This window comes from Dendropsophus ebraccatus, chromosome 6 (assembly GCF_027789765.1).
Source record: "Dendropsophus ebraccatus isolate aDenEbr1 chromosome 6, aDenEbr1.pat, whole genome shotgun sequence".
Taxonomy (NCBI): domain Eukaryota; kingdom Metazoa; phylum Chordata; class Amphibia; order Anura; family Hylidae; genus Dendropsophus; species Dendropsophus ebraccatus.
The window spans coordinates 149,958,624-149,974,673 of record NC_091459.1 but is presented as its reverse complement, the minus strand read 5'-3'; the positions used below and the strand labels follow the sequence as shown (position 1 = coordinate 149,974,673).

At 55.7% G+C, this 16,050-nt stretch overlaps 1 pseudogene; it reads left to right on the top strand.

Moving 5' to 3' along the window:
- The window catches only part of LOC138795361 (zinc finger protein 271-like), a 31,211-nt pseudogene continuing 15,161 nt past the window's right edge, over nt 1-16,050 (top strand).

Genomic DNA, 16,050 nt, shown 5'->3' with positions numbered 1-16,050 from the left:
ATACAGAGAGGGGAAGGAGCTATCCTGCTGTGGGCTGTACCATCATATACAGAGAGGGGAGGAGCTATCATACTGTGGCCTGTACCATTATATACAGGAAGGATACTTTGGGCTGTGCTATAGACATAGGCTGTACCATTGCTCAGTGATGGGGGGGGCTATCCTCAGACATCCTCTGATATGTAATGGAGTTACTCTGACTGGTCATTCCTCTTTCTGTCCCCAGGTGGAGCTGTTGGCCGCCCAGCATTGTCTTGGTTTCTCCACCGGGACCAGTCGGGTGTTAGAGGATGGACACTTTTCAGCGGGTAGGTTACCCGATGGTGGAGGACAGCCCCAATAACAGCTTCTGGAGACAACAACAGAGTCTGCTGGGCGGGGCTTATGTTCCTGTGTAGGTGTTGCTGGGCGGGGCTTGTGTTTCTGTGGTGTTGTCACTGGGTGGGGCTTGTGTTTCTGTGCTGTCACTGGGCGGGGCTTGTGTTTCTGTGCTGTCACTGGGCGGGGCTTGTGTTTCTGTGGTGTTGTCACTGGGTGGGGCTTGTGTTTCTGTGGTGTCACTGGGCGGGGCTTGTGTTTCTGTGGTGTCACTGGGCGGCACTTGTGTATCTGTGTTGTCGCTGGGCGGGGCTTGTGTTTCTGTCGTGTTGTCGCTGGGCGGGGCTTGTGTTTCTGTCGTGTTGCTGGGCGGTGCTTCTGTTTCTGTGGTGTTGTCACTGGGTGGGGCTTGTGTTTCTGTGGTGTTGTCACTGGGTGGGGCTTGTGTTTCTGTGGTGTCACTGGGTGGGGCTTGTGTTTCTGTGGTGTTGTCACTGGGCGGGGCTTGTGTTTCTGTGTTGTTGCTGGGCGGGGCTTGTGTTTCTGTGTTGTTGCTGGGCGGGGCTTGTGTTTCTGTGGTGTCACTGGGCGGGGCTTGTGTTTCTGTGGTGTCACTGGGCGGGGCTTGTGTTTCTGTGGTGTTGTCACTGGGCGGGGCTTGTGTTTCTGTGGTGTTGTCACTGGGCGGGGCTTGTGTTTCTGTGGTGTCACTGGGCGGGGCTTGTGTTTCTGTGTTGTCACTGGGCGGGGCTTGTGTTTCTGTGGTGTCACTGGGCGGGGCTTGTGTGTTCTGTGGTGTTGTCACTGGGTGGGGCTTGTGTTTCTGTGGTGTCACTGGGCAGGGCTTGTGTTTCTGTGTTGTCACTGGGCGGGGCTTGTGTTTCTGTGGTGTCACTGGGCAGGGCTTGTGTTTCTGTGGTGTCACTGGGCGGCACTTGTGTATCTGTGGTGTCACTGGGCGGGGCTTGTGTTTCTGTGGTGTCACTGGGCAGGGCTGTGTTTCTGTAGTGTCACTGGGCGGGGCTTGTGTTTCTGTGGTGTCACTGGGCGGGGCTTCTGTTTCTGTGGTGTCACTGGGCGGGGCTTCTGTTTCTGTGGTGTCACTGGGCGGGGCTTGTGTTTCTGTGGTGTCACTGGGCGGGGCTTCTGTTTCTGTGGTGTCACTGGGCGGGGCTTGTGTTTCTGTGGTGTCACTGGGCGGGGCTTGTGTTTCTGTGGTGTCACTGGGCGGGGCTTCTGTTTCTGTGGTGTCACTGGGCGGGGCTTCTGTTTCTGTGGTGTCACTGGGCGGGGCTTGTGTTTCTGTGGTGTTGTCGCTGGGCGGGGCTTGTGTTTCTGTGTCGGTGTCACTAAGCTTTATTAACACCCCTGACCAGACGCGCTTCTCTCTTCTCCAGGCCGCGGTGTCCTTCTCAGATGTGGCGGCCTCGTTCTCCTCAGAGCAGTGGGACGTCCTGGAGGAGTGGCAGCGTACGCTGTACGGGAACGTGATGCGGGACATCCACAATGTGCTGCATGATCTCGGTGGGTGCCATGTGGGGAGGGGCTTCCTGGAGCAGCCAATCAGATTAGTGCTTTAACTTAGATCAACAGACACATTTGAGAGTAGAGATGTTACTGGAGCATGCTGGGAGTTGTAGTTATCTACAGGTTGTTGCTCCTCTCATTATCTTCTTAGGGTATCACATCGAAAACTCTGAGGTCCTGATCCGAATCATCAGCCAGGAGGAAAGCGGCAAGAGAGGTCGCTGCCAGGAAGGTGATAGCATGTCCTGTGGGGGGAGGGGGCAGCTGCAGGGGGAGGGGGCAGCTGCAGGAGGAGGGGAGGGGGCAGCTGCAAGCGGGTGGGTGTAGAATCTGCTTCGGTTTTGGGGTGCCGTATTAATTGATCAAGGACAACTAGATCTTTAAGGGGTTTATTACAAAGAGGAAAACATAAATATCTATAAAGGGAAGACTAAGGGTGGTATTACACGGGCTGAGCAGGGCCCGATAATACCTGTAAACGAGCAGCGATCTGCTAGATCGTTGCTCGTTTACTGGGCCTATTACACGGCCCGATAATCGTTTGACAATAGCTGCAAGGACATCGTTAGCGATGTCCTTGCAGCCCTTGCTAAACTGGCATACATTACCCATCCACGTTCCAGGGCTGCTCCTGCGTCAGCTTCTCCCGGGGGTCCCGCGCGCTCTCTAGCGTCACAGCAGCCTGTCAGCTGGTAGGCCGCTCAGCCAATCACAGACCGGGACCGCCGCGGCCTGTGATTGGCTGAGCGGCCTATCAGCTGACAGGCCTCTGTGACGCTAGAGCGCGCGCGGGACGCAGGGAGAAGCGGATGGCAGGAGCAGCCCTGGAACGTGGATGGGTAATGTATATCGTTAGTCGCCGGCCACGCACCGCTATTACACGCAGCGGTGCGCGGTCGGCGCCCGACGAAAATAGGTTCTAACCTATATCAACGATCAGCCGATGATCGTTGTCATCGGCTGATCGTTGCATTTATTACACGGAGCGATAATCGGCCGAATCGGGCCAATTCGGCCGATTATCGTTCCGTGTAATACCACCCTAAGGGATAGGAATATAAGGGAAGGGAGAGGGGGGTAGGAAGAGATGGTGGGAGATAGGAAGTGCCTAACTATTCATCTGTGTACAACCTTATATACCAGTCACACAAACACTCATAGCCCACACATGGCCCCTCCCTGGAACTCCTCCAAATACTGTCTCAGCCAATCATCACAGTTCCTTTTATGTTTTAAAGACAATGATGCAGAGGTAAACATGTTCCTCTAGGTGGCGTCCTTTGGGTACAGTAAGGTCCTTGTCCTTCGGATGACTCTTTTGGGCGTGTTATGCCCATCCACAGGTGACGCTGATAAGGAGGCTTTGAAGTAGCCGCAGGGGCTGGTTTATGGCTTCACCACAGCAGGAAAGATCTCCTACTGTTTGCCGCCAGTGTTTTCACTTAAATGCAAGGATTGTCCAGTGTTGTCCAGCGTTGTCCAGCGTTGTCCAGCGTTGTCCAGCATTGTCCAGCATTGTCCAGCGTTGTCCAGCGTTGTCCAGCATTGTCCAGCGTTGTCCAGCGTTGTCCAGCGTTGTCCAGCATTCTCCAGCGTTGTCCAGCGTTGTCCAGCGTTGTCCAGCGTTGTCCAGCGTTGTCCAGCGTTGTCCAGCGTTGTCCAGCGTTGTCCAGCGTTGTCCAGCATTGTCCAGCATTGTCCAGCATTGTCCAGCATTGTCCAGCATTGTCCAGTGTTGTCCAGCGTTGTCCAGCATTGTCCAGCGTTGTCCAGCGTTGTCCAGCGTTGTCCAGTGTTGTCCAGCGTTGTCCAGCATTGTCCAGCATTGTCCAGTGTTGTCCAGCATTGTCCAGCGTTGTCCAGCATTGTCCAGTGTTGTCCAGCGTTGTCCAGCGTTGTCCAGTGTTGTCCAGCATTGTCCAGTGTTGTCCAGCGTTGTCCAGTGTTGTCCTGCATTTATGACTCTCCATTTCATTGTCTTTGGAAGGACCTTCATTTAAATCAGGGGTGGGGAACCTTTTCCATGTCGAGGGCCGGTCAGGCATTAATAAAATCATTCGAGGGCCGCATACCGTGTGCGGCAGTTAGTAGCGGGGGTTTGCAGCACCCAGGGCAAGGCACAGTATTGTTCCCCTAGTTCCCCTGCTATTGTAGTTAACCCCCCAGTGATGCCCCTTGTAGTCTAGTTAACCCCCAAGTCATGTCCCTGGTGGCCTAGTTAACCCCCATCAGTCATGTCCCTGGTGGCCTAGTTAACCCCCATCAGTCATGTCCCTGGTGGCCTAGTTAACCCCCATCAGTCATGTCCCTGGTGGCCTAGTTAACCCCCATCAGTCATGTCCCTGGTGGCCTAGTTAACCCCCGTCAGTCATGTCCCAGGTGGCCTAGTTAACCCCCATCAGTCATGTCCCTGGTAGCCTAGTTAACCCCCATCAGGCATGTCCCTGGTGGCCTAGTTAACCCCCATCAGGCATGTCCCTGGTAGGCCTAGTTAACCCCCATCAGTCATGTCCCTGGTAGCCTAGTTAACCCCCATCAGGCATGTCCCTGGTGGCCTAGTTAACCCCCATCAGGCATGTCCCTGGTGGCCTAGTTAACCCCAATCAGGCATGTCCCTGGTGGCCTAGTTAACCCCCATCAGGCATGTCCCTGGTAGGCCTAGTTAACCCCCATCAGTCATGTCCCTGGTGGCCTAGTTAACCCCCATCAGTCATGTCCCTGGTGGCCTAGTTAACCCCCATCAGTCATGTCCCTGGTGGCCTAGTTAACCCCCATCAGGCATGTCCCTGGTAGCCCTAGTTAACCCCCATCAGGCATCTCCCTGGTGGCCTAGTTAACCCCCATCTGTCATGTCCCTGGTGGCCTAGTTAACCCCCATCAGGCATGTCCCTGGTAGGCCTAGTTAACCCCCATCAGTCATGTCCCTGGTAGGCCTAGTTAACCCCCATCAGTCATGTCCCTGGTAGGCCTAGTTAACCCCCATCAGGCATATCCCTGGTAGCCTAGTTAACCCCCATCAGGCATGTCCCTGGTAGCCTAGTTAACCCCCATCAGGCATGTCCCTGGTGGCCTAGTTATCACCCCCATCTGTCATGTCCCTGGTGGCCTAGTTAACCCCCATCTGTCATGTCCCTGGTGGCCTAGTTAACCCCCAAATAAAAAAAATAAACATCCCTCTCACCTTTCCTCCGCTCCCACGCTGCCCATGTCCTCTTCTGTCCCAGGTCCTCTGTGCCGGTCTTTCTCCTGCAGGCGGCGCGCGATGAAATGACGTCATCGCGCACGGCCCGCAGGAGACTGAAGACACGCGCCGCTCTGCTGGGGAAGAAGCCGGTATAGACAGCATCCTCCTGTGTCCGCCAGCTGTCACAGACACAGGAGGATGCTGTGTATGCCGGCTCCTTCCTCCTCCAGAGCGGCGCGCATCACAGGGGAGCTGCGGGCCGCGGGCCGCATCGGGAGGTCTCAGGGGCCGGATGCGGCCCGCGGGCCGGAGGTTCCCCACCCCTGATTTAAATATACTCAGTCCATTCATCATCTTCTTTTTGCCTTCTGCCAGTGACCTGAGACCATGAAACTGTATCAGATTTATACAGGGTGTGGTCCATGTTGGTTCCAACAGTGGGGGGGGGGGGAGGGGGCAGCTGCAAGGGGGTTGGGGGGGGGGAGGGGGCAGCTGCAGGGCGGTGGGAGGGGGCAGCTGCAGGAGGGTGGGGGCAGCTGCAAGGGGGTGGGGGGGGGAGGATGCAGCTGCAGGGGGGGGCATCTGCAAGGGGGTGGGGGCAGCTGCAAGGGGGTGGGGGGTGGGGCAGCTGCAAGGGGGTGGGGGGGGGCAGCTGCAAGGGGGTGTGGGGGGGGAGGGGGCAGCTGCAGGGGGTGGGGGGACAGGGCTTTCCTTCTAGTATTCTCTGTTATCAGCCGTCACTTGTGTCTCATCATGTTGATGTCTCGCACTTTGCAGGACTTGGACCTGATATCATTCTGCAGATAAATTACCAGGGGCCGGGGGACGTGTGTGATGAGGGGAAGCAGAGGGCCAAAAAGACTGAGGCAGGTGAGTGTGGTGAGCGGGGCTCCTGTCTCTCTGATAGCTCTCAGCTGCAGCGGGGCTCCTGTCTCTCTCATAGCTCTCAGGTGCAGCGGGGCTCCTGTCTCTGATAGCTCTCAGGTGCAGCGGGGCTCCTGTCTCTCTGATGGCTCTCAGGTGCAGCGGGGCTCCTGTCTCTCTGATAGCTCTCAGGTGCAGCGGGGCTCCTGTCTCTCTGATGGCTCTCAGCTGCAGCGGGGCTCCTGTCTCTCTGATAGCTCTCAGGTGCAGCGGGGCTCCTGTCTCTCTGATGGCTCTCAGGTGCAGCGGGGCTCCTGTCTCTCTGATGGCTCTCAGGTGCAGCGGGGCTCCTGTCTCTCTGATGGCTCTCAGGTGCAGCGGGGCTCCTGTCTCTCTGATGGCTCTCAGGTGCAGCGGGGCTCCTGTCTCTCTCATAGCTCTCAGGTGCAGCGGGACTCCTGTCTCTCTGATGGCTCTCAGCTGCAGCGGGGCTCCTGTCTCTCTGATAGCTCTCCGGTGCAGCGGGGCTCCTGTCTCTCTGATAGCTCTCAGGTGCAGCGGGGCTCCTGTCTCTCTAATGGCTCTCAGGTGCAGCGGGGCTCCTGTCTCTCTGATGGCTCTCAGGTGCAGCGGGGCTCCTGTCTCTGATAGCTCTCAGGTGCAGCGGGGCTCCTGTCTCTCTCATAGCTCTCAGGTGCAGCGGGGCTCCTGTCTCTCTCATAGCTCTCAGGTGCAGCGGGGCTCCTGTCTCTCTCATAGCTCTCAGGTGCAGCGGGGCTCCTGTCTCTCTCATAGCTCTCAGGTGCAGCGGGGCTCCTGTCTCTCTCATAGCTCTCAGGTGCAGCGGGGCTCCTGTCTCTCTCATAGCTCTCAGCTGCAGCGAGGCTCCTGTCTCTCTGATAGCTCTCCGGTGCAGCGGGGCTCCTGTCTCTCTCATAGCTGTCAGGTGCAGCGGGGCTCCTGTCTCTCTGATAGCTCTCAGGTGCAGCGGGGCTCCTGTCTCTCTCATAGCTCTCAGGTGCAGCGGGGCTCCTGTCTCTCTCATAGCTGTCAGGTGCAGCAGGGCTCCTGTCTCTCTCATAGCTCTCAGGTGCAGCGGGGCTCCTGTCTCTCTGATGGCTCTCAGCTGCAGCGGGGCTCCTGTCTCTCTGATGGCTCTCAGGTGCAGCGGGGCTCCTGTCTCTCTGATAGCTCTCAGGTGCAGCGGGGCTCCTGTCTCTCTGATGGCTCTCAGCTGCAGCGGGGCCCCTGTCTCTCTGATAGCTCTCAGGTGCAGCGGGGCTCCTGTCTCTCTGATGGCTCTCAGGTGCAGCGGGGCTCCTGTCTCTCTCATAGCTGTCAGGTGCAGCGGGGCTCCTGTCTCTCTGATAGCTCTCAGGTGCAGCGGGGCTCCTGTCTCTCTGATGGCTCTCAGGTGCAGCGGGGCTCCTGTCTCTCTGATAGCTCTCAGGTGCAGCGGGGCTCCTGTCTCTCTGATGGCTCTCAGGTGCAGCGGGGCTCCTGTCTCTGATGGCTCTCAGGTGCAGCGGGGCTCCTGTCTCTCTCATAGCTCTCAGGTGCAGCGGGGCTCCTGTCTCTCTGATGGCTCTCAGGTGCAGCGTGGCTCCTGTCTCTCTCTCATAGCTCTCAGCTGCAGCGTGGCTCCTGTCTCTCTCTGATAGCACTCAGGTGCAGCGAGGCTCCTGTCTCTCTGATAGCTCTCAGCTGCAGCGGGGCTCCTGTCTCTCTGATAGCTCTCAGGTGCAGCGGGGCTCCTGTCTCTCTGATGGCTCTCAGCTGCAGCGGGGCTCCTGTCTCTCTGATAGCTCTCAGGTGCAGCGGGGCTCCTGTCTCTCTCTCATAGCTGTCAGCTGCAGCGGGGCTCCTGTCTCTCTGATAGCTCTCAGGTGCAGCGGGGCTCCTGTCTCTCTGATAGCTCTCAGCTGCAGCGGGGCTCCTGTCTCTCTGATGGCTCTCAGGTGCAGCGGGGCTCCTGTCTCTCTCATAGCTCTCAGGTGCAGCGGGGCTCCTGTCTCTCTCATAGCTCTCAGGTGCAGCGGGGCTCCTGTCTCTCTGATGGCTCTCAGGTGCAGCGGGGCTCCTGTCTCTCTGATGGCTCTCAGGTGCAGCGGGGCTCCTGTCTCTCTCATGGCTCTCAGGTGCAGCGGGGCTCCTGTCTCTCTCATAGCTCTCCGGTGCAGCGGGGCTCCTGTCTCTCTCATAGCTCTCAGGTGCAGCGGGGCTCCTGTCTCTCTGATGGCTCTCAGGTGCAGCGGGGCTCCTGTCTCTCTGATGGCTCTCAGCTGCAGCGGGGCTCCCGTCTCTCTGATAGCTCTCAGGTGCAGCGGGGCTCCTGTCTCTCTGATAGCTCTCAGGTGCAGCGGGGCTCCTGTCTCTCTCATAGCTCTCAGGTGCAGCGGGGCTCCTGTCTCTCTGATGGCTCTCAGCTGCAGCGGGGCTCCTGTCTCTCTGATGGCTCTCAGGTGCAGCGGGGCTCCTGTCTCTCTCATAGCTGTCAGGTGCAGCGGGGCTCCTGTCTCTCTGATAGCTCTCAGGTGCAGCGGGGCTCCTGTCTCTCTGATGGCTCTCAGCTGCAGCGGGGCTCCTGTCTCTCTCATAGCTCTCAGGTGCAGCGGGGCTCCTGTCTCTCTGATGGCTCTCAGCTGCAGCGGGGCTCCTGTCTCTCTGATTGCTCTCAGCTGCAGCGGGGCTCCTGTCTCTCTGATAGCTCTCAGGTGCAGCGGGGCTCCTGTCTCTCTGATAGCTCTCAGGTGCAGCGGGGCTCCTGTCTCTCTCATAGCTCTCAGGTGCAGCGGGGCTCCTGTCTCTCTGATAGCTCTCAGGTGCAGCGGGGCTCCTGTCTCTCTCATAGCTCTCAGGTGCAGCGGGGCTCCTGTCTCTCTGATAGCTCTCAGGTGCAGCGGGGCTCCTGTCTCTCTGATGGCTCTCAGGTGCAGCGGGGCTCCTGTCTCTCTCATAGCTCTCAGGTGCAGCGGGGCTCCTGTCTCTCTCATAGCTCTGACGTGCAGCGGGGCTCCTGTCTCTCTGATGGCTCTCTGCTGCAGCGGGGCTCCTGTCTCTCTAATAGCTCTCAGGTGCAGCGGGGCTCCTGTCTCTCTGATAGCTCTCAGCTGCAGCGGGGCTCCTGTCTCTCTGATAGCTCTCAGCTGCAGCGGGGCTCCTGTCTCTCTGATAGCTCTCAGCTGCAGCGGGGCTCCTGTCTCTCTGATAGCTCTCAGGTGCAGCGGGGCTCCTGTCTCTCTGATGGCTCTCAGCTGCAGCGGGGCTCCTGTCTCTCTGATAGCTCTCAGGTGCAGCGGGGCTCCTGTCTCTCTGATAGCTCTCAGGTGCAGCGGGGCTCCTGTCTCTCTGATAGCTCTCAGGTGCAGCGGGGCTCCTGTCTCTCTGATAGCTCTCAGGTGCAGCGGGGCTCCTGTCTCTCTGATAGCTCTCAGCTGCAGCGGGGCTCCTGTCTCTTTGATAGCTCTCAGGTGCAGCGGGGCTCCTGTCTCTCTGATAGCTCTCAGGTGCAGCGGGGCTACTGTCTCTCTGATAGCTCTCAGGTGCAGCGGGGCTCCTGTCTCTCTGATGGCTCTCAGCTGCAGCGGGGCTCCTGTCTCTCTGATAGCTCTCAGCTCTTTTGTGTTCTTACAGATTTCGTGCCCTGGATTAAGCAGGAGGAAAATGTAGATGACAGCAGGGTCTCCAGCACATCCCTTGGGCTGAACGGGAGACCCCACTGCCCCCCAGGTATGTGACAGCAGAAGACAGAGTTGTGCCCCTCGTCACCTGTATTCACCCACCCATGAGCACTCTCATTGCACCCAGCCCCCTCCTTACATTTGTACTCAGTTGTGATCTTTGCCCCCAGGTCTTGTGCTTGACCCGCTTTACCCTCTGACAGGGAAGAAGGAGGCAGAAAATGGTGGTGCCTTCAATCTGACAGGTAAGGCAATGGCAGCACCATATACAGTGTGATTTCAGCTCTGGGGCACTCAATGGTTACCGCTGCTCTGGACACTGAAAATTTTTTTGTTCTTTTCTTTTTACTTTCTATATCAGAAAACAACAGTGAGTGGACGATGAGTAAGTCCAGGCCTCTGTGTAATAGCTGGACCCCAGGACACGCCAACCCCGAGCAGCTCGGCATGGATCGGACCCACAGGAGGAAAGGAATCGCCCGACAGATCAAGTCTGTGTCAGCATTACACGATTCTGACCAAAACAAACAGACCGAACCCAAGGAGAACGAGGCCCCGCGACAGGCGCGCCTCTTCCGGGAGTGTGAGGCCAGCTTCCCAGGTATAAAGCCTCCGCATGTGGTGGAGGAGGAGGAGATCCGTCCCATCAGCGTCCGGCAGCAGGGGCAGACCTTCCTCATCTGTAGCGAGTGTGGTAAGACATTCTGCAATAACTCCAGCTTCCAGGCGCATATGAGGACGCACACGGGGGAGAGACCCTACAAGTGCACCCACTGTGACAAAACCTTCATCCGTGGCTCCCACCTCAAGATTCACCTACGGACACACACAGGAGAGCGGCCTTACAAGTGCTCCCAGTGCGACAAGAGCTTCCGGGACAACTCCTGCTTCGCTCGGCACCAGAGAATCCACACCGGGGAGAAACCATATCAGTGCACCACCTGCGGGAAGTATTTCCGGAAAAAGTCCAACCTGAAGGATCATCAGAGGACGCACACAGGGGAGCGGCCATACAAGTGCAAACACTGCGACAAGACCTTCCACCAGAGGTCCAACCACAGAGTCCATGAAAAGAACCATCACAGAGACTAGGGAAGAACCCATACAAGTGTAAGTACTGCGACAAGACCTTCCACCAGAGGTCCAACCACAGAGTCCATGAAAAGAACCATCACAGAGACTAGGGAAGAACCCATACAAGTGTAGGCACTGCGACAAGACCTTTCACCAGAGGTCCAACCACAGAGTCCATGAAAAGAACCATCACAGAGACTAGGGAAGAACCCATAGAAGTGTAAGCACTGCGACAAGACCTTCCACCAGAGGTCCAACCACAGAGTCCATGAAAAGAACCATCACAGAGACTAGGGGAGAACCCATACAAGTGTAGGCACTGCGACAAGACCTTCCACCAGAGGTCCAACCACAGAGTCCATGAAAAGAACCATCACAGAGACTAGGGGAGAACCCATACAAGTGTAAGCACTGCGACAAGACCTTTCACCAGAGGTCCAACCACAGAGTCCATGAAAAGAACCATCACAGAGACTAGGGGAGAACCCATACAAGTGTAAGCACTGCGACAAGACCTTCCACCAGAGGTCCAACCACAGAGTCCATGAAAAGAACCATCACAGAGACTAGGGGAGAACCCATACAAGTGTAAGCACTGCGACAAGACCTTCCACCAGAGGTCCAACCACAGAGTCCATGAAAAGAACCATCACAGAGACTAGGGGAGAACCCATAGAAGTGTAAGCACTGCGACAAGACCTTCCACCAGAGGTCCAACCACAGAGTCCATGAAAAGAACCATCACAGAGACTAGGGGAGAACCCATACAAGTGTAAGCACTGCGACAAGACCTTCCACCAGAGGTCCAACCACAGAGTCCATGAAAAGAACCATCACAGAGACTAGGGGAGAACCCATACAAGTGTAAGCACTGCGACAAGACCTTCCACCAGAGGTCCAACCACAGAGTCCATGAAAAGAACCATCACAGAGACTAGGGGAGAACCCATACAAGTGTAGGCACTGCGACAAGACCTTCCACCAGAGGTCCAACCACAGAGTCCATGAAAAGAACCATCACAGAGACTAGGGGAGAACCCATACAAGTGTAAGCACTGCGACAAGACCTTCCACCAGAGGTCCAACCACAGAGTCCATGAAAAGAACCATCACAGAGACTAGGGGAGAACCCATACAAGTGTAGGCACTGCGACAAGACCTTCCACCAGAGGTCCAACCACAGAGTCCATGAAAAGAACCATCACAGAGACTAGGGGAGAACCCATAGAAGTGTAAGCACTGCGACAAGACCTTCCACCAGAGGTCCAACCACAGAGTCCATGAAAAGAACCATCACAGAGACTAGGGAAGAACCCATACAAGTGTGAGCACTGCGACAAGACCTTCCACCAGAGGTCCAGACAACCCCTAGATCGTCCGGGTGGCCCATAGGAGATAGTCCGGCAGTCTGCTGCCACTGCTTCTATTACACAGAGCGTCGGCCAGCAGGCTATTGTTGTCATTTTAATAGAACATATTTTAAGACAACGATCAGCTGACATCATGAAAGTCGGCTGCTCGCTGCCTTTAACATCATCTATTACACCAAACGATTATTGGCCTGAACGGACGGTAATTGGCCAAATACGTCCGATGATGGTTTAGTCCAATTTCAGCACAGCGCATACTCCTCTCTGTCACACTATGACATATTGTTGGAGAAGGTGAACTGGACTGAACAGGCTGCACTGTGCTGGGGGGAACACCATGGTATTTGCTAAGAGGTCAGGTGCCCAGAGCTCTGTGGCTTTCTCCCTCTGATCTACCTGTTACTACCCACAAAGAGCCTAACAATAGGCAGCGGACAGCATGGAGGGGTATGAAGACTGTTTTCTAATCATCACCCAGTACCCCCATCCACCTCAGTTCCTGTACAAGTATAAACAGGTGCAAAATACAAATCTAACTACATGGTGTAAAAATAAATGTTTGCTCTTTTCCCTATCTACAGCCTGTGTGTACTCTTCTCCCTATATGCAGCCTGTGTGAGCTGCCTCCATGTATACTCTCCTTCCTGTGTGGGCTGCCCTCCATGTATACTCTCCTTCCTGTGTGGGCTCCCCTCCATGTATACTCTCCTTCCTGTGTGGGCTGCCTTCCATGTATACTCTCCTTCCTGTGTGAGCTGCCTCCATGTATACTCTCCTTCCTGTGTAGGCTGCCTCCATGTATACTCTCCTTCCTGTGTGGGCTGCCCTCCATGTATACTCTCCTTCCTGTGTGAGCTGCCTCCATGTATACTCTCCTTCCTGTGTGGGCTGCCCTCCATGTATACTCTCCTTCCTGTGTAGGCTGCCTCCATGTATACTCTCCTTCCTGTGTGGGCTGCCCTCCATGTATACTCTCCTTCCTGTGTGGGCTGCCTCCATGTATACTCTCCTTCCTGTGTGGGCTGCCTCCATGTATACTCTCCTTCCTGTGTGGGCTGCCCTCCATGTATACTCTCCTTCCTGTGTGGGCTGCCCTCCATGTATACTCTCCTTCCTGTGTGAGCTGCCTCCATGTATACTCTCCTTCCTGTGTGGGCTGCCCTCCATGTATACTCTCCTTCCTGTGTGGGCTGCCCTCCATGTATACTCTACTTCCTGTGTGGGCTGCCCTCCATGTATACTCTCCTTCCTGTGTGAGCTGCCTCCATGTATACTCTCCTTCCTGTGTAGGCTGCCTCCATGTATACTCTCCTTCCTGTGTGGGCTGCCCTCCATGTATACTCTCCTTCCTGTGTGGGCTGCCTCCATGTATACTCTCCTTCCTGTGTGGGCTGCCCTCCATGTATACTCTCCTTCCTGTGTGGGCTGCCCTCCATGTATACTCTCCTTCCTGTGTGGGCTGCCCTCCATGTATACTCTCCTTCCTGTGTGGGCTTCCCTCCATGTATACTCTCCTTCCTGTGTGGGCTGCCCTCCATGTATACTCTCCTTCCTGTGTGGGCTGCCTCCATGTATACTCCCCTTCCTGTGTGGGCTGCCCTCCATGTATACTCTCCTTCCTGTGTGGGCTGCCCTCCATGTATACTCTCCTTCCTGTGTAGGCTGCCTCCATGTATACTCTCCTTCCTGTGTGGGCTGCCCTCCATGTATACTCTCCTTCCTGTGTGGGCTGCCCTCCATGTATACTCTCCCCCCTATATACAGCAACTCAGGTGTGGCAGGATTCTCTCATATCCAATAATGGTGCGGAGCTTCCTTGGTATTACACGTGAGTGTCCACACAGGGGCGTCCTCCAGATGAGGTGTGATCCCGGGGCTGTAGGGGGCGCACTCCTGCCCATCCTCCTGGGCTCTGCGGCTGACACTCCTTCCCTGCATACAATGGCGCAGCACAACAATCATTCCTTGATATCCTGTGACTACAGCTGCAGTAACGCATCCAGCGCCGCCATTAACTGACAGCCGCTTCCAGGATCCGTAACCAGCAGTTACCATATGAAATGTTTCTGGGCAGATGATTGTATGTCATGGGATTACAGCTCCGGATGCTGCCGAATGTTTCCCTGAGCTATTAGACGCCCAGACATTGTGCGGATGGCAGAGGAAGCGGCTGTCCGAACAATCATTTGGATTATTTGTGCGTCCCCTCACTTTCATCCCCCATCGCTCCCCTATTACACAATACATGTATGAGCGACGGGCGATGGTCAAAACCAAGCAACCAAACAACGATATTACACGGGCCGATTATCGGTGTTTGGCTTAACAAACCGCTGATAGTCGCCCTGTGTAATAGGCCCCTAACTGTATTGATCACTGGTAATTGTCTCTGAAGCCACCAAATAAGGAAACAATGGATCCTAAAGAAGAATGAGCAGGTAAGTAACACAGATAAAGCAAATACATATAAGAAAGAGCTGCTGGAAGGTGGACATCAATGTGATGAAGCTGCAGGAGGGTCCTGATCAATGTGATGAAGCTGCAGGAGGGTCCTGATCAATGTGATGAAGCTGCAGGAGGGTCCTGCACAATGTGATGAAGCTGCAGGAGGGTCCTGATCAATGTGATGAAGCTGCAGGAGGGTCCTGCACAATGTGATGAAGCTGCAGGAGGGTCCTGCACAATGTGATGAAGCTGCAGGAGGGTCCTGCACAATGTGATGAAGCTGCAGGAGGGTCCTGCACAATGTGATGAAGCCGCAGGAGGGTCCTGATCAATGTGATGAAGCTGCAGGAGGGTCCTGCACAATGTGATGAAGCTGCAGGAGGGTCCTGCACAATGTGATGAAGCTGCAGGAGGGTCCTGATCAATGTGATGAAGCTGCAGGAGGGTCCTGATCAATGTGATGAAGCTGCAGGAGGGTTCAGTACACAGTGAGCCAGAAAAATAGCCACCCGTCCATCCAAGGAATTGACATGTCAATTCTTTGGGCGGACGGTGGAATCTGCCCGACAATAGAATGAAGTCTATGGCAGGACTTGAGCTGCATGCAAGTGGGGGCGAGCAACAGAATCCACAGCGGGTTATCTGCCCGGATTCCATAGTGTGAATGCACGCTAAAGTAACGCCCCCTAATGTGCCACCGTGTTCTAATGAACTGTTACTGACCTCCTCGTGTACTGTGCTGCTGCCTCCACCTCTTGCATTGTGTCCCCCTCATGTACTGTGCTGCTGCCTCCACCTCTTGCATTGTGTCACTGTGTCCCCCTCATGTACTGTGCTGCTGCCTCCACCTCTTGCATTGTGTCACTGTGTCCCCCTCATGTACTGTGCTGCTACTTCCACCTCTTGCATTGTGTCCTCCTCATGTACTGTGCTGCTGCCTCCACCTCTTGTATTGTGTCACTGTGTCCCCCTCATGTACTGTGCTGCTGCCTCCACCTCTTGTATTGTGTCACTGTGTCCCCCTCATGTACTGTGCTGCTGCCTCCACCTCTTGCATTGTGTCACTGTGTCCCCCTCATGTACTGTGCTGCTGCCTCCACCTCTTGCATTGTGTCACTGTGTCCCCCTCATGTACTGTGCTGCTGCCTCCACCTCTTGTATTGTGTCACTGTGTCCCCCTCATGTACTGTGCTGCTGCCTCCACCTCTTGTATTGTGTCACTGTGTCCCCCTCATGTACTGTGCTGCTGCCTCCACCTCTTGCATTGTGTCACTGTGTCCCCCTCATGTACTGTGCTGCTGCCTCCACCTCTTGTATTGTGTCACTGTGTCCCCCTCATGTACTGTGCTGCTGCCTCCACCTCTTGCATTGTGTCACTGTGTCCCCCTCATGTACTGTGCTGCTGCCTCCACCTCTTGCATTGTGTCACTGTGTCCCCCTCATGTACTGTGCTGCTACTTCCACCTCTTGCATTGTGTCCTCCTCATGTACTGTGCTGCTGCCTCCACCTCTTGTATTGTGTCACTGACCTCCTCATGTACTGTGCTGCTGCCTCCACCTCTTGTATTGTGTCACTGTGTCCCCCTCA